The sequence below is a fragment of the Sus scrofa genome, chromosome 13, assembly GCF_054392235.1.
Source record: "Sus scrofa isolate SSC_HxYL_T2T_F1_AM1 chromosome 13, Sscrofa_HxYL_maternal_Yorkshire_Landrace_v2.0, whole genome shotgun sequence".
NCBI lineage: Eukaryota > Metazoa > Chordata > Mammalia > Artiodactyla > Suidae > Sus > Sus scrofa.
The window spans coordinates 107,726,311-107,745,602 of record NC_139395.1 but is presented as its reverse complement, the minus strand read 5'-3'; the positions used below and the strand labels follow the sequence as shown (position 1 = coordinate 107,745,602).

Genomic DNA, 19,292 nt, shown 5'->3' with positions numbered 1-19,292 from the left:
AATTGAATTTGGTTTAGAGAATGAGTACCTCAGGAGAAAGTAGAAAGCAAGTCTGAAAAAAACTTTATGATGATTGCCTTAACTCATCATGGCTAAAAGCTCTGTTCATTCTCCTCAGGCATGTAATTTTGGCTGGAAGATACATTATAATTTCTTTTAGCAAGATACCATGAGACATTAGATTAGATATCATCTCCAATGAAAGTGGCAGATGGATAAGTGTTTTGATTGTAAGTGTCTGTGTGAAGGACAGCTGTGGCAAGGGAAAGCTGAGCTGGACTACCAACCCAATACTTTTTATTTGGAGGTGGGCAAAATTTATTACCATCATGGGGATCCTCAGGGATGTGCCAAAGATAGACTTTACAAAGTCATGAAATTAATGTTCAGCATGTAAAGAAAAGTGGTTTAGCAATGGAGGATAAGGTTGATGTCCTTCATTATTTAAAAAAAAAAGGAAAGGAAAAATGTATATATGGTCTTGCTGGGGAAGAAGGTCATCTTTATCATATTCACTGAAGAGCATGTTTTATGTTATAAAATAATGTTATATGCTATGTTGTAATCAACAAAAGGAGAAGTGAAAGAACTAAGCTGGGAACGTCTGCTCAGTATAAATGCAGAAAAATGATGTGGGACTCTAATTAAAGAGAAGGAAAGGACATGGGATAGGCATTTCAAGACCAGAAGGGGAAATAAAGCAGTTGCTATTCTGGCCGTAGAAAGGAAAAGACAAAAGGAAACAGACATGGTGGGTATGATGGATAAGAGCTAGGTCTGTAAATCAGCTGGGTCTGAGGAAAGGAGACAAACTCTTCTTACTTCTGGAAAGAGCATTTTGTTTTGAAGTTCTTAGAGGTAAAATATGAGGAAGGGAAAGGACCCTACTGCTTTTTTCTCCGTGGAGAGAAAGACTGAAGAAAATGACTATAACATCCTAAAGATGTAAGTATACAATATTAAATATATTAAGTATAAAAAGGTTATATGAGGAAATTGGAATATGAGGAATATAATTTATGGTGATATATGAGGAAATATAGGAGGAAATAGGCATAAATCTTTAGGCAATGAGGGGAGGCAAGAAGAAAAAGAAGAAGGAGAATAAGAAGGAGAAGGAAGAAAGTGGTCGATGATAAAAATTGGCGGTCAAAGAAACCTTTGAGGGTTGATTAACTTCCTACAACTCTGGATAAAGCTGAACTTAAAGTTACAATATGTAATAAGAAAAATATTTTGCCTCAGAAGATTAATTCTATAGAATTTTGAAATGAAAAGCACATATATTTCTGAACACATAAACATGTTTGTGTTATAAAAAGGAACAAGACTGAAAATGAAAGAAGGAGCTTTTGTGTCTCTTCAGTGAGAGATGTTGGAAAGGATTATTGATTATCATGTGGTAATCTAAAATGCGATTGGAAAAAAATGTGGCTAATGCCATGGTGACAGCACTGAAGAAAGGAAGAATTTAGTTATTATCAGACTTCAGCATTCCAGAAGTGAACGCTTTGATGGCATTTTTAGAGGGGAAACTTTTTCTGGGTTAATGGCCTCAGCTACATTCCTTCAGTAACTGTCTGAACTGACTTGTCTTCTGCAGTGTTAGTGTATGGGAGACTGTTGGAAAGAAAGTATGGTGAAGCTAAGAGTCTCACCAATCATTCTTTAAATGTATTTAGTTGCTAATAAAACTCAACTAATTACCCAATAACTGGATTATTGTAGGTAAAAAAGGTAGTGCAGATAAGTCACATGTGTTTGTGCATACACATATACACACAGATGCAAAATTCTATACCCCGGAATAACCAATTTATCAACTACTAATCCATAGATTTTTGTCCCTTCAAATATAGTCATGTGAATATATATTTATACGGACATTTTAAATTAGAGTACTATATGTTTGTATTCTGCCAGGAGATATATATGTGTGTATACATATATATGCATATATATACACTTTTTTACATTTTCTTAATGGTGACAGGATACCACAAGTAGTCAAAAGGATAAAAGAAAAAAATTAGATAAATAGTTTTCTGGCATTACTAAACAGAAAAGACTGACGCAATAACAGAGGACTCGATACATAAAATACAGAGATACCCCATAAAGGGACACAGGGAGCCTGACTTCCTTAAGGATATGGTATCTCGGTTAAGTTTAGATTAAGACTTTGAATCAGATAAACAATAATTTTTTTTCCAATAACAATGATAAAGCTCTTACCTCTTAAGTTACTGTAAAACCTTTATATCCCAACATCTCCTGGTCAGAAGTTTTCAGATAGAAAAGAATCAACATGGCCAATGGCATGGGTATGTAGTATTTTAATGTAGTTCTAAATGAAAAGAAAAAAATCAAACACAAAAGAATTAGCATTTAAGGTACAAAAGTGAAATGGACATTTAGTCTGAATTCATTAAAAGGACAAAGGTTCAATGATTAAGACAGTAAAAATCATGAGGAAGAAGTATTTAAAATACATCAATAACCTATGCAATAAATTGTAACATGGGCCACTAAATCAAAAAGAAAAGCAAAAATATAAGACACAAAGATAAATTAGAAATTGGGAACAGAAAAATGACCATAATGAGAAATTATGAAACATTGTTTCTGAAAATAGTGTGAGCTGGAGTTCCCCTTGTGGCTCAGTGGAAATGAATCCGACTAGTCTCCATGGGGATACAGGTTCAATCCCTGACCTTGCTCAGTGGGTTAACAATCCGATGTTGCTATGAGCTGTGGTGTAGGTCGCAGACATGGCTTGGATCTGGTGTTGCTGTGGCTGTGATATAGGCCAGCAGCTGTGGATCCAATTCAAAAAGAAAAAGAAAGAAAGAAAAAAGAGACAATAGTGTGAGCTAAGCCAAGTGATTTGAGGTGTAGTTGTTATTCACAGCCATCACCAAGGTAGTTATAAAAATAATAGCTGATGTTTGACGAGTATTTACTGTGTTAAGCCTACAGCACTTTATATTTTTTTCTAATTTCATCTTTGGGAATAACACAAAAAAATAGTTCTCTGCTGAAGAGTCAGGGTTTTATAGAAATGGAAAAGAGACACCCCCCCCCAAAAAAAAAAAACCCATAAGGGAGAATAAAGGCATTGAGACAGGAAAAGTTCTTAAACTTAAAAAGGAACATAAGTTAAATACAAGGAAATGTCACAGTAAATCAATATCTACAAAATTGAAGTTGCTGAATTTGATGACGAACATATAAAAAAATCCACTAAGAAGCTACAGGAAATAAAACTAGGGCAAGGCAGAGCTACCACACAGAACATTTTATAAAACCCCCCAAACTCCTAATTAAAACCAATATAGGAAAACATGGCAGTTCTCCAAAAGAAGCATGTAAGGATAAAGTACCTCCTAATAAGGGAATGCGCTATAGGAAAAGAGTTGGGAGCCAGATGTCTGAGGTTATTAACTGGAGAAGTCACAGCAAGGAGCTGGGAGAAGCAGGCAAGATGAAGGTCTAGATACAAATTCATTGAAAATTATTAGAAGGAAAAGAAAGGATCCAAAATTCCTAATCATGGGGATAAAAGCCTTCTGGGAGAGCAGAAATGCAGGAGCCTATAAGTGAGTGAAGGAGACATTAGGACGTGCCAAATGGGAAAAACCACATTATAGAAAAGATGGGTAAACCACAATATAGAAAATAGAGGAAGAAAGAGTTGAAGGGAAACAAAAATGTAAGAAATTGATTTTCAAAGCCAGGCAAATTATTGGTTGGGGAAGAGTAATAAACACATACATAAGTAGTACTTTTAAATGGCATCTGTAACAGTGGATATATAAAGATAAAATATTACATGTAGAAAATGAACATTGGGACATAAATAGTATTTCATGTGCTGAATTTTAGCATGTGAGGAAGTGGGATCCATTATGCTCAAGTTATTGAAGATGCAAGCGTTATTCCAATGGCTTCCTTATAATAGTATCAAATTAAAAAGACTAGGAGACTCACAAATTGGTTGGGGCATAGAGACACTGAAGATGAAATGATTGCCTTCTATTCCAGTTGGAATAAGCAACTCATGCTTTAAATGTGATGGTTGCTCTTTCTCAATAATGGAATCACTAGATTATGTATTTTTTTTTTTATGTAACTGCTTTACATCAATTAAAGACATTGGGGCTTTGAAAATGACTGACGTTTCCCTTCTATCCTCAGGGCAACGAGTGTGCCAATACTTACGTAATAATTCTCACTCTTTCTCAGTAACCCTTAAACATTGCTTCTTTAAAACTGGCAATATGAACTTCCAGTGTAACTCATGTCTCTTTTCCTGTGCATTTCTAAAAATGAGAAAAGTAACAAGATGAGGTATTTTTTTAAGTAAATTTGGATGACTTTGCAAGTGTGATAAAAATGAGAATTTCCTAGAACTCAAAACCCTTGGTACATAAATATTACCTAAGTTGTAAAATGTAGAATCACTACTAGATTCTAACCTCTCCCACTGCCTGGCAATGGGCACTTAGCCTGCCTGTGTAGTTTCTTACTTGGGAGTATTAATTTCTATATCTACCCACCTCTTAGGATATTATGAGAATTAGGTAATGGACTTGTACTTTGAGCTATTTGGAAAAACCAGCGTTATGTAAATGTTTTTAAAAGGGTTGTTTAAAATCGTGTGCTTTGCAAATAAAATATTTAGGTATTTGAGATTCTATATATTCAGTCAGATATATATTCTATCATAAAAGCATTCCCTAAGTACTGGTTTTTACTTTTTACCACATTAATACTTAATAACATGGAATCTGGATTATTACTCTATTATGAGATACTTACACAGCAAGGAAGTAGATAGTATAAATCTGTATACAGCAAAAATATTTTTCATTCTATTTCTAGGACTTTGATTATGTTTTCTGGGCTCAAAGGACATATATTTTCTTCCAATTTCATTAAGTTTGAGATTTTTAAAGGCTCTATAACAGCCCCAAGCTTCTCTTTCCAAACCTTGTCCTCATGTCAAGGCAACAGCGTTCTATTCCCTGTGTATTCTGTGGTAATTCTGATCTACTCACCCTTTCTTAATGACATTTTACTGTCCTTCCTTTCATTGACCCCTCTGCCTTTTCCATTTTTTTATCCTCTAAAAACCTGGAGGAAGTTCCAGTTGTGGCTCAGTGGGTTACGAACTGGACTGGTATCCATGAAGATGTAGGTTCAATCCCTGGCCTAGCTCAGTGGGTTAAGGATCTGGCATTGCTGTGAACTGCAGCATAGGTCACAGATTTGGCTCAGATCCCATGTTGCTGTGGAGGCAGCGTAGGCTGGCAGCTGCAGGTCCAATTCAACCCCTAGCGGGGGAACTTCCATATGTCCCAGGTGCAGCCCTAAAAAGAAAAGAAAAAAAAAGCCAAAAAACAAAACTTTGAAGAACAGATACAGTGAAAAACTGTAGTATATACAAATATACACACATATGTAAGTATATATGTGTATATATGTATATGTTTATATGTGATATGTGATATTCAAAGCTAATAATTAAATGCATTTAATTTGTATATGTTTTTTATTTCACTATAATATTCAAAGATTTTGTTTTCATGAGATTTCTGACTGTTTAAATTCTTCCCTACCACTTTGCTGATTTGTCTGATGGGAGGCCCCCTGCTTTATAGTCTGCACTCCTGGGCGACCTCTGGAATGAGGAAGAAGAGGGGAAAATGATTCAATACCCACTAGCTAAATGACAACTCTTCCAATTTTTTTTCCCCAGCATCGTAAGAAAAGTGAAAATCTGCTCCTGATAAAGGAATTACTATGTTTGCAATGATCCTTCTACATTCCTTATGATTTCTGGAGTTTTTCGAATTCTATTCTTTCACTGAAATCAGTTTTAAAAACTAAAAAATGAGGTGTTTATTATAGATAGCCTCTTCATTTTGTTTTATAAGAAAATTTATAAACTTATTCAAAGGATTTATTAAATATAGGTTATGTGTAAGAAATTAAATAGCATATATTTTGAACCCTCATTAATGTGTTTAATGTATTTTTATTAGAATACTATGTACAATTATTTTTAATTTTTAGTTTTCGAATTTTTTGGCCATGGTATACAGTGGCTTGATATGGGATCTCAGTTCCCAGACCAAGGATTGAACCCAGGCCACAGTGGTGAAAGTACAGAGTCCTAACCACTAGACCACCAGGGAACTCTCAAAATGGTAATGTACAATATAGTTTTTTTTTTTTTTTTTTGTCTTTTTGTCTTTTCAAGGATTGTACCCACGGCATATGGAGGTTCCCAGGCTAGGGGTATAATTGGAGCTGTAGCCACTGGCCTACACCACAAACACAGCAACACGGGATCTGAGCCGTGTCTGCAGCCTACACCACAGCTCATGGCAATGCCAGATCCTTAACCCATTGAGCAAGGCCAGGGATCAAACCCGCAACCTCATGGTTCCTAGTCGGATTTGTTAACCACTGAGCCATGATGGGAACTCCCTAATGTACATTTTTAATTCAAAATCAAAATCAAGAACTTAAATTTAAGTAACTGTATAATACTAGCATGAAAGAATCAAGAGTAATAATGTATTCAGAACAGTGTTATTAAAAAATCTACAACAATTGACCTTAAAATTATTTTTTAGGATCCTCTTTAAATATTGTAGATAATGCCTTTCCTTTCTAACACACTGCTAAACTAGTTACAAAGGATAAAAAGTGATTAACATACAAAAAGTTTAAAAAAGGAGGGATGAGACTTGAAGAGATGAGAGATTTAAACACATTTTTGGCAGAGGTGTTAAGTGACTTAGTAGAGAAAACAAAGCTGTATCTTGAGGTGGAGAACTTCTGGAGGAAAGAAATGAATCTATTCATTTAGGCCACTGTTTGGAAATACTAAGTACCAAAAGAGAGGGTAAGAACAGGGGGACTGGTTGAAAATCTGTACAAGATGGAGGAGGAAAACCTAGATTGAGAACGCATTTTCTCATTTCCTCTGCACAGTGAGGAGCCAAGCTCAGCTCTGAAACTCTGAACAGGAGGTCTTGGGTTAAATAGAAAACTGGTGACCTCAGGTTTGAAGCTGTCCAAGATTATCTAAGGAACTATATTGTGAACTGATGGGCCTTTGCTCATGACAAGCACACCAGCAGGCGGCATCCTCTCTCTCACTCCTCAACCCGTGCTCTAAGCTCCAGAGTGCTGATTCTTCTCCTGTATCCAGAAGGCCCTTCCTTCTGTCCCATTCCTCACCCAAAAGAAAGATTTACAGATATTGACATTTCTCAATTTCAAATCTGAATATTTAGTCAAGGTCCTCCAGTCCCCTGAGGACAGCCTTCAGTCTGAAAGGAATGGATCAAAAAAGTGAACAACAACAGCACCCAAAATAAGGACAAAGATAGTGAAGGCAGGAAATATTTAAAGGAAAACCCCCAACCTGCAGCATCTTTAGTGAGTTAAGAGAAAATATTCTACCCATAAAAAAGGAATATAATACCACCAAAAATGATTTAACAATAAAGTATATAAAACGTTTAACACTAATTTAACAGTAATAGTTTGCATACAAAATTTCAATAGGGGTTTTGGAAGCCAATATATCAGCACTTTAGACATTAGTGAATACAAGATAAATACCTAAAGAAAATGCTTAAAATGTTGAAATTGTCTTTTTCTGGAGAGAAGGATTTAAAATTTGATATGTGTTTACTATGTACGTTTTAGCACTGTGTTTGCTATACCTGCTTACATTAATGACTCTAGTAAGACGAAAAAAGCAAGCAAAAACCCAAAACAAATATAATCAAAGGAAAAAGTACAGATTGAATTTTTAAAATTAAAGCCTTTGGTGATTTTAGTAAAAGCAAAATTAGTACATTGTGTAAAGCAAGTCATTTTATTTCTGGTGATTTAATACTCAATAGCGATTCAGGGTCAGTCATTATGGATGTCAACTTGGTTATATAAATGGAAACTGTGAAAGAGACTGTAATAGCTAGGTATCTAGTCTAGCCCGTGACTGAGAAACACAAGTCAGTTTTCTTTTGATAAGTGATTTACCTACTTTTATTTTTTTAGATTGCAGCAAAGCAAATTGATAAAATAAGATTTTGAGTTAATTTAGCTATAGAAAATCTAAATTAAAAGTCTTACATGGATGTTTCTTAAAGAAGGAATTGATTTTCATTATTATGAAACATTTTAGTATTGCTTATTCTTTGTCAGTGGTGCAGAAAGTGTTTTTACGATTGTCTAAATGCAAAATATGTGTCATTAGTATATGGTTGACTACTATTTTAATCATATACTATGTCGATTTTAACATGCAGCATTTACATAATGTAGTGGTTATCTTGTTCACCTTACATGTACTATGTAAATTTTATTCTTCAATATCACATATAAAGAGTTCTATACTTTGTCATATTTGGCACAAGTGGAGATTAAGTCTTACTGACTATGTCTTTATGAATATTTCTTTGGTGGTTTAGAGAGTCTCCATTTATCATTTGAAAATTGTATTTACAATCCAGACTTTCATCAGAGCAAAAAGGAATACTGAAACTGCACTTATAAATCCCAAGTCAAAGAGTTCTTAATCCCAAAAGCTAGATGTCTCTAGGAACTGGCATGTTAATGTTTTCAGGAAGCCACCTGAGAATGAAGCTGATCTATTATGTCTCTGGTATTTGGTAATCTAGTGGTCACTTTTAAGTAGATATGGGACACAACATATTATTTCTCTGTGCTTATTTTATTTATTTACTTAAAAAAAAATTTTGGCCACATGTATAGCATGCAGAAGTTCCCAGGCCAAGAATCAAACCCACACCACAGCAGAAACCCAAACCACTGCAGTAACAATGTTAGATCCTTAACCCACTGAGCCACACAGGGAACTCCTATTTCTTTGCATTTAATGCAAGTGTTAAGATCTACCTCTATCAGCTAATGAAAGAGAGCAAGTCACTTCAGCTAAGTTTAATTTTTTAAAAAAATATGAAAAATTTCTGAATTAACAGGTAATTTCTAACTACTTTGGGCCACATCTTTCCTGCCATAGTGATTGTGCTGCAGTAAAAATATACTGTCCTACCTTTCCAAGGGACATGGAATCAGTATAATGTTACCAACCATTGTTGAGTGTGAATCATTGATTTGTCATGGATCTGCACTCCCCGATTCTCTCCCTTCTTTCATCTGACAAATCTAACTAGTCACTGGTCATTAATCGTCCATCCTGATAATATCAGATCAATACTCAGTTATATTTTGACAGAAAAAATAGGTTGCCATTTTAACTTTTTACTAATTAAGAATGGCCTCAACAGATGGAAGACTTAGAACAAAAAAAAAAAAACCTTTTGTACTTTTTGAGCGAGGAGTAGGTTTTGCCATTTACTAATACTAGCTATCATATACATTCTGCAAAGCAGGTCATATGTCTGAAAATCAAATGATCTAGGAAAGTCAAGAACTGTCAATGAGGGATTGGTTTCTATTAACATTCATATTCTCAGGTAAACTTTCAAGAAAAAGATATTTATATTTTGGACATTTCTACCCCTCTATTCTCACTTTTCCTCCTTAGAACAGTCATGTCTTGGAGATAATAAAGAAATAATCCCTAACAAGACTGTATCCTACAAAAACTGCAGGTACAATCTGTGGATTGTTTTTCCTGTCTCTTAGCTTTTGTGGAACGTATCCACTGCTTTCAGATCAAGTAATTTACTTCTCCACAGGAACTTGCAGACTTCAAAGCCTACATCAAGCAGTAGACTTTTAATTTTTTAATGCAATATTCTTTTTTTTTTTCATGGAAGAAAAATGCTCTAGGCTGGTGGTAAGTGGAGGGAAACAAAAGATAATCTTTATTTACTCTGGGATTTAATAAACTAAGTGATATCAAATTCCTAAACAAGTATTTAACATCAGAAAAAAATTCAAGGCTTGTTAGAGCAGTGTGTTATTTATAAGAAAAATCACTTGGGACTAAATAATGTGTCTGGATACTTTAGGTATCAGAAATATCAGAAACCCATAGTAGAATTTGGCAAGAGAATCCCTAACTAAATAGGGCTGAAATTCTGCCAAGTGAATTAATCTCCTCCCTTAGGCTTTGTCTTCCTAATTCTCTCCCTAAGGATTATTTGGACACTCTAATATGTATTGCTTGTAATCTTAAACATAAGGTGTGCTTGTTGATGTGGCCTCTAATTGTGTTTACATAGTGAAGTGTGTATGTTACCAGTCATAAAGATGTACTGACCTCTGCCATTGAAAAAAAAAAAAAAAAAAAAAAAAGCCCTAAAAACTCAAACCTAAAACATGTGTCTAAAAGAGGACTTTTTCACTTGCAAATGGCGGAAAATCCAGTCCAAACTGGCTTTAAAAAAGGAGCTGGTTCATTCACTAAAGGAGAAGGATAGGGGAGGGCTGACTCGCTCTCTTTCTCTCTCTCCCTTCTCCTTGCCTTCTCCTTTGCACCACTCTGTTCTTCCCAATGTCCACTCTAATATTTCTTCCAGGTCTCCATTCCTCCTCAGACTTACGTAGGTTTTTTAAATCAGGAACAGAAAGTAGCTTCAGCTTTCTTAGACCTCACATCCTCTGAGATTCAGTCTAGCAGGAGGGAGAATTCCCCTGTCTCTTGGCAGCCTTCCTGATGGGGTAATGTAAGCCATTAATGAACTATCCACAATTGAGGAGAGAAGAGTGAGCTTATTGATTAACTTAGAACTGAGTCATTCAGTTTCACCCCTGAACCCCACCTGTGTTAGTTTCCTGTGTTTGCTCTAAAACATGACCACAAACTTGGTGGATATAAAGAACATGTTTATTCTCTTACAGTTCTAGAGGTCAGAAATCCAACATCAACTAACTTTACTGAGCCAAAATCAAGATGTGGGGAGACCATGTGCCTCCTGGAGGCTCTAGGGGAACATCCATTTAGGAGCCTTTTCCAGCTCAGAGAGCTGCATTCGTTGGCTTTTGGCCCCTTCCTCTATCTTCAAGGCCATCAGCCTAGCATCATGCTTGGGCCACATTGCCTTCTTCTGTAATCTAATCCAATCTCTCTCTGCCTTTCTCTCATAATGACGTTTGTTATTACCTTTAGGGCCCATCCAAATAGTGTGGGATAATCACCCCCATCTCAAGATCCTTTACTTAATCACATCTGTAAAGTCACTTTTGGTGCAATAAACAGCATCACAGTTTCCAGAGATTGAGACCTTGGTATCTTTGAGGGCCATTATTAATCCTACCACACATAATCTAAGCATAAAAACCGAGAGACAGGCAGTTGGAAACCCTACAAGTGTTGAGAAGATAAGTAACAGGTATCTAATACTGATGTGTTTTAGAAGCTGTTTTTGTTCTTTTGTTTGTCTTTTGTAATTATATGACCAAAGCCAAGGGTCCTCTTTGTGCTGCTATTTTTAATTTAATGTCATGGTCAAATTATCAAGTGAATAGAAATCTAAATGGGTAAATAGGAAGCTAGAGATACAACCATGACTTGAACTTTTCATGACTTGAACTTTTCATGGCATAAAATTATGTACTGTAAGGATAATTTGGGCATTAGAAGTTTCTTCCACTATAATATTGGCTTGAAGATGAAACTTGTTCAGCTCTTAAGTAAATGAATTAAGTAAGATTTTTAGTGAAGCACAATAAAACAGCTATAAAATAGGTCAGTTGACAATGAGTGTATTTTCTACTGCAAAATATACATGAGAGAATAGATAAGCATCAATTATGACTGAAATTAATTAATAGACATTTTGTAAAATATTTTACACTGCCCAACTGCTATATGTTTAAGCTTTCACGGGTTCAAAAATACTCTCCTTAAATCAGCTGCTCAGTGTACCTCCTTTTTATGTGATTGGATTAATTGCTTTCCCCCTCAATGCAAATTATAGCATCCTCTCCTAATTTTCGGACTCTCAGAGGAAGATGGGGCAGATTTGTTAGGCTTAGAATTAAAATTGTTTATTCCATGGAGTTCCTGTTGTGGTGCAGTAGTAATGAAACCTGACTAGTATCCAAAAGGACCCAGGTTCGATCCCTGACCTTGTTCAGCAGATTAAGGATCCAGCATTGCCTTGAGCTGCAGTATAGGTCACAGACTCAGCTAGAATCTGTCATTGCTGTGGCTGTGGTATAGGCCGGCAGCTGCAACTCTGATTCAACCCCCTAGCCTAGGAATTTCCATATGCCTCAAGTGCGATCCTAAAAAATAAAGAAAAATTTAAAAAGTCTATTCTTAAGCTTCCACAGTTTTTGACTGGTCTGCTTGAATGGGGGAATTAAATAAATTATAAGGCGAAGCTCCCTTGTAGCTCATCGGGTTAAGGATTTGGCTTTGTCGCCACTGCAGTGCTTGAGTTGCAGCTGTGACTTGGGTTCATTTCCTGGCCCAGGAACTTCCATGTGCTGCACATGAGGCCAAAAAGAAAAAAAATTGTAAGAGAGAAAATTATGTTGTGGTTGAGAATCAGATTTGGATTTAAATCTTGATTTTGGCTAGTTGCCTGTGAGACCTTGACAAAATTATTGCACCTCTCTGACCTCTATTTTAACCCATAAAATGGGTGATAATAGTTATTATCCTTGGTTACTCTCTTCATTGAATGTGTAAAGCACAGCATGCAGCACCAAAAATTACGGATTTTTTTTTAATCATTTTATTCATTCTATCACTTGGATATTACTTAATATATAATTTTATTCAAGTGTTTTGAAGGAACTGATGTGTCAGTTAATGACAGGTTAGTGAATAGTTACTCTGTGTGCTGCTCTTAGGGAGCCTTCCATCCCGCTACACATACAGTTTCTAGCAGAAACTACGCACCCATTAACAATGTTTAATATCACCCAACAGAACACACAGAAAGACATTTGGTGTAAACCTTAGCCACTATTTTAAATAGCTGAATATATTTTAAAAGATTTATTTTAAAAAGCCTTTAGATAATTTTCAGTAACAAAAAAATTTTGATTTCGAGACATGACTCAGGAAGATTTTAATTATAAAGTGAGAAACTAGGTAATAAAGGTGATCTTAGTGAGCAGGTTGGCTGAGGAATTCAGCAGTCTAGGCCAGTTGCTAGAACTGGTTACACGTTGAAGCCTTCTACAGCCCCGTGATTCATATACTTGCATATAACTATCAGTCTCACGCTTATTTACAGGCATGATGAAACTTTATGAAAATAGCTATACAAACAGCAGTTTTCAAGAGAAACAAAGCTCCTTTGTGTTGTTTTTTAGATTCCACGTATAAGTGAAAATATACAGCAGTTGTCTTTCTCTGTGTGACTTAATTCGCCAAGCACAATACCGTCCAAGCCCATCCATATTGTTGCAAGTGGCAAGATTTCATTCTTTCTTGTGGCTAACAGCCCCATATGTATGTGCACCATTTTCTTTATCCAGATATCTATTGGTGACACTTAGGTTACTTCCACCTTCCAAAAGGGAGGCAGAGAGAGGAAAAGGGCAAAATAAGTGTAGGAGATTAAGAGGTACAAGCTACCAGTTATACAATACGTAAGCCACAGGGATGTAATGTAGAACACAGGAAATATAGTCAATACTATTTTTTTGTCTTTCTAAGGTCGCACCCACAGCATATGGAGGTTCCCAGCGTAGGGGTCAAATCAGAGCTGCAGCTGCTGGCCTGCACCACAACCACAGCATCACGAGATCTGAGCTACTTCTGCGACTGAGAGAGGCCAGGGCTTGAATCTGAGGCCTCATGGATACTAGTTGGGTTCGTTACCTCTGAGCCACGATGGGAACTCCCAGTCAATACTATTATAATATGGTACATAAATAATAAATAATTTATAATAATTTTATGGTACATAATCAAATCACTATGTTGTACACCTGAAATTGATATAATATTTTTCTTTTTAATTTTTATTTTATATTGGAGTATTATTTATTTACATTGTTGTGTTAGTTTGCAGTGTACAGGAAAGTGATTGAATTACACACTTACAAATATCCATTCTTATTCAGATTCTTTTCCCATGTAGGTTATTACAGAATATTGAATAGAGTTTCCTGTAGTATACAGTAGGTCCTTGTTGATTATTTGTTTTATATATAGTAGTGTGTATATTTTAAACTCCCAGTCTATTCTCCATACCCCTTCACCTTTCCCCTTCAGTAACCATAAGTTAATTTTCAAAGCCTGTGAGTCTGTATCTGTTTTGCAAATACGTTTATTTGTATCATTTTTTTTTAAGATTCAACATATAAGTAACATATACCATTTGTCTTTCTCTGACTTACTTCTCTTAGTATAATAACCTCTAGGTCCATCCATGTTGCTGCAAATGGCATTATTTTGTTCTTTTGATGGCTGATTAGTATTCCATTGTGTATGGGTACCCCATCTTCTTAATACATTCCTCTGTCAATGGACATTTAGGTTGTTTCTATGTTCTTGGCTATTGTAAATAATGTTGCAATGAACATTGATGTGCATGAATCTTTTTAAGTTATAGTTTTATCCAAATATATGCCCAGGAGTGGGACTGCAAGATCATATGGTAGTTCTGTTTTTTTTTAAGGCCCCTCCATACTATTCTCCAGAGTGGTTGTACCAGTTTGTATTTCCACCAATGTAAAAGGGTAGAAGGGTACCCTTTTTCTCTGCATCCTCTCCAGCATTTAGTGTAACTAGAATTATATTGTAAGTCAACTATACTCTAATGAAAAAATAAAAACAAAGCAGTGGCTTTGTGGCCATATTAGCAATAGCTTGAGTCTGATTATGTTGGGTTGGTGTGTACTACTAACTACATAATTAAAATTAGATGTATCAAGTTTAAAAAATTAACTATAAAATTTATATTTATATTTTTCCCTTCTCATTTTGATGCTGTAAATAAAAAATATAAGTAAATAAAAAGTGAAATTTTGAATATTGATAATCAAAATCATTCTAATATCAAATATATTTTGAAAAAAGCTCTCTTTCTCCGACACTAACATTTATAATAACAATACAAAATGTTTAGAGCTTAATAGAAAAAAAAAAACTGTGTTGTTAATTTGTCAGTCTTTACCCAAAAGATTGTGAACAGGCAAATTTTTGTTAACCACCTAAAATACACAAAGTTACTTTAATTTTAGAACTTCACACTTACAATGAAGTAACACGGCATTCAGAGATCCATTATAACCCCAAATAGTGCTTCTCCTATTACTTCCTAATGTGCACTAAGCCTTTAATGAATAAAGATGTGGCTCTCTCAAATAACTAATATCTTTAATTTTAAAATAAAAAATGAAAACAACTGGCTGGCATTTCCCCATGAAGAATACAATGTTCCAAAATTTTAGAAAGAGAAGCTCAAATTAAGTTATTAGTCCCTGGTGAATATTTAATGAAGTTGACAAAGGTAACAGTTATTTTAGGAACATAATTTTTTACTTAGTAATTTGTTATTTCTAAAATCCATAATTATTTGAACCATTTTTGTAAAGGATCCACTTGCATGGGGAAATGCTGAGACTTAGACAAAGAGATTTTTTTTTTTCATCAGCAGGAGTGAGAGAAATTTATATTATCCAAAAGAGAAGGAAAAATGGCAAGTGAAATCATCCATCTTCCACAATAATGACCTTCTATTTAGTAACAGCTATGGGGAATGTTAGACCATCAGCCTATAGTTGAATTTTGTCTACTTTGTGACATAAGGAATAGTGAATGAGGAAACTTGTTGGGTTAATTTTAGCCTAGTAAGTTTTTAAAAGCGACTCAGAAGTAAAGCAACACAGTTAAGTATTGATTTTCCTGTCTCAAACCCAGAAGCATAAATCATACGCCATACCCAAGTTCTTCCTGAAGACATCAATACTCTTCCCATAAGGCCCTCTGTGGTTAAATATCTTGATCACTGAGCTGGAAAAATAGACACCGGAGCCAACAGAGATGGGGAAGGTGGGGCACACTTCTTCTGATGAAATACTGGACCACTCAAATTGATTTCTGTTAAACCTCTGGGTCACGAAATACATCTCCTGCCATGCTCATTGTGGCACCCAACACACGCTGCTGTCCTGACTGCAGACATGTATAAACACTGAGGGTAGGAAATGGATTACCCAACGTAGGAAAATAAAATAAGTAGATAAAAAACACATTTATGAGTGCTTTGAAAACACACTGTTTCATTTGGATACATTTTTATTGTTTGCATCAATTATTCTTCCCTATTTTTGGCCTTACCATTTTATTTTTCATTCAATTATGCACCAATATTTTTCACTACTTACCCAGGTTCAAGTATGATTCTGCAAGGTGAACATACAGGAGCAAAAAAGACAGATGAGGTTTTTGCCCTTAGAGAAAAATATGTGAACAAATTAATTAACTCCTGCAGGTTGGCAGCATTTCTATAAAGGAAATTGTGCTTAGATAGAGAGTTGCTGGGAGATGCTCTTTAAAGAGATGTTCAGGGAAGTTCTCCAAGGTTGTGCCAACATCTGAGAAAGGAATTAAAAGAGGGTGAGTTTAAGTACAGAAGGAGTGAACCAGTTTTCCTAGATAAGGGAGGAATAATGTCCTGCAATGGAAAGCCTCTTGGCAAGGATGAAGACTTGAAAAGAAGTGAGCATATCTGGGAAAGGGGTAAGGGAAATGGCAGTGAGTACAAAAGAGGTAGTCAGATTTCAAATATCAAACCTGAAGGGTTTGATAGGCCAAGTTAAAGAGTTTGAATTCTAGTACAATAATACTTATTATGATATGTTTTATGACAGTATTCTTCTTAGAGTAAGCCAATAGTTCATTTAAATTTTTTAAAAAGCTTTGAAGTTATTGTGCCTTAAGTAATTGCAAAATGGAGCTACTGGATCTAATTCTGTTTCATTTTTAATAGCTTTTAAGATAACATTACTGTGTAAACCTCCAGAAATAGCATGTTAAAGGAAATTTCAAGAAACCTTTGGACTTCCTGAGAAATGAGTTCTGGTAGTTCTTCCAGAAGGGACCAGTTAGTAGAGAAGGAGGGCACGGGGTGGGCAGGAGCAAGGACAGGGGGGGATCCTGAGGAGACATCAGACAAAGAATGGAGCAAGCACTTTTGCATCAGCCTTGATTCCTTTTTTTTTTTTTTTTTCTTTATATCTTTTCACACATTTCACAATCAAGATTCACAGACAGACAGACTGGCTTAGCTTGATGAAGAGCTTTCGAAACAACTGACATTGGGTTTTGAAAGATCCTTACAGTTCCTTTCAGGGATGTCTATAATGAGCAGGAACTTTTAACTAGGGATATTTAGACAGTAGACTCTCTAACACCCCCTACAGCACATGTACACAAACACAGTCTCATGCTTTTTTCATCAGAGCATCGTGGAGTCAGGACGTCCTTAGTAGCCTGAAGACATACATCAACGCACTAACATCACAAGCAGTAATACCCCTGAGGCAGGAAGGAACATATGCAGGGGTGAGGGTGTGAAGGGTGCTTAGAGAGTGAACTGATTAGCAAAATTTCAACACAGGGAAAGAAGAGCTAGTGGATATAGCTGCCTTTTTTTTCTTTTTCTCCCCCTGTAGCTATGTAATGAATGGAATAGGGGATATGCTTTCAGTTTACTTTTAAGAGTTATAATTTATTGTAATACCTTATGAGATGGAGATATCAAAGTAGTTTTGCACAAGCTCTCACATTCGCTGGGACATTTCATTTAAACTAAAGAAGAGGAGTTTTCTGGTGGCACAGCAGGTTAAGGATCCAATCCGACGTTATCACTGCCGTGGCACAGGTTTGTTCTCTGGCCTGGGTGCAGCCAAAGAAAAGAATTTTAAAAATAAATAAGTCGGAGTTCCCATCATGTCACAGTGGAAACAAGTCTGACTAGGAACCATGAGGTTGTGGGTTCAATCCCTCACCTTGCTCAGTGGGTTAAGGATTTGGAGTTGCAGTGAGCTGTGATGTAGGCTGGTGGCTACAGCTCCAATTAGACCCCTAGCATGGGAACCTCCATATGCTGCTGGTGTGGGCCTAAAAGGACAAAAGACAAAAATAAACAAACAAACAAACAAACAAACAAACTAAGGAAGAACTAGAGAACAAAAGGTGGTCTACATTTAAAGTACAAATCAGTATCTGTTTCAGTCTATGAGGAAATTATTCCAATATTGTTTTTCCTGGAACAGCATCTCATTTTCTTTTATATTTGATTTCTTGAAGTATGGTGAATATACTTGGTTGAAAGAGAACTTTCTATCCTCATAATTGCATGAAAAGGTAATATTTGAAAATAAATCGAATATTTGAAGTAAAGCATGTAGTCTTTTTTGATAATAGTTTTCTGAAACAATGTCCATTTGGTTTCAAGATTGAAACTAATGTTACACCAGCAGCGTAGCTTCCTTCCAGTGTGATTTACTAGAATGTTTGGTTAGCAGGAAATATCAGTTTACTAAATCTGTATTTATGGAATGGAATGTCAGTATTTACATTAAAAATAAATATTGCCAATCATTTCCGTTACAATTGCCTTGCTTTTCCACACTGTTTTTCCACCACTTTATGACCAAGTCTGCCCCCAACCCTGCCTTTCTGGAATAATCTACCTAAATTTGATCTGTCTGAGAACATTCCTGAAGTAAGAGCATTATACTTTTTCCTTCCTCTTTTCATAACTGTCCTCCCACTGAATTGCCCTCTTTATAATTGTCCTTTTCATCCAGCTTGAATCTCACCAGGCTACATTGTCCCAAGGGAGAAAAATCTCTGACACACAAAGGAGTATTTTAATACATTGGTGCTGGTGTTGAGAAAGTGAACCACTCCAGACTCAGATTAAAAAATCCTTTTGCAATTTAAATTGTTACCAATGATTTGATTTCAATAAACAGGAAGGAAGAACCAAATACATTGCTCACTGACAGATCATTAGAAGTGTTTATGATGTGTCACTTTGATTTTGGCACATAATTCCAAGGCATTCAAAAGATTGAGGAATACTGCTCTAACAAAAATCCTTCCATTTCTATGTACATAATTTAAATGAATAATATTTTAAGCATTTGCCTTCTTCCTCAAACAAAATTGAAAAGGAAAAATAGAAATAAAATTGATGCTAAAGCTATTTCAGTTTAAAAAGCAAATCACATTTTAAAATCATCTGTAATAAAATTATACTTTATGTTAAATATTACCCTATCAAAATTTATCTCCCTTTATGTTTTTTGATTAATTATATATTTTTATTATTATAAATGTAATTTATATTTGAATT

The 19,292-nt window shown here is 35.4% G+C and overlaps 1 long non-coding RNA gene across 1 annotated transcript in view; it reads left to right on the top strand.

The window, feature by feature from the left end:
* The first annotated feature begins 702 nt into the window (after positions 1–702).
* The window catches only part of LOC106505714 (uncharacterized), a 298,920-nt gene continuing 280,330 nt past the window's right edge, over positions 703–19,292 (top strand). Inside the window, exon 1 of the long non-coding RNA XR_014824203.1 lies at positions 703–945. This is a non-coding gene — a long non-coding RNA (uncharacterized LOC106505714). The remainder of the gene's footprint in view (positions 946–19,292) is intronic.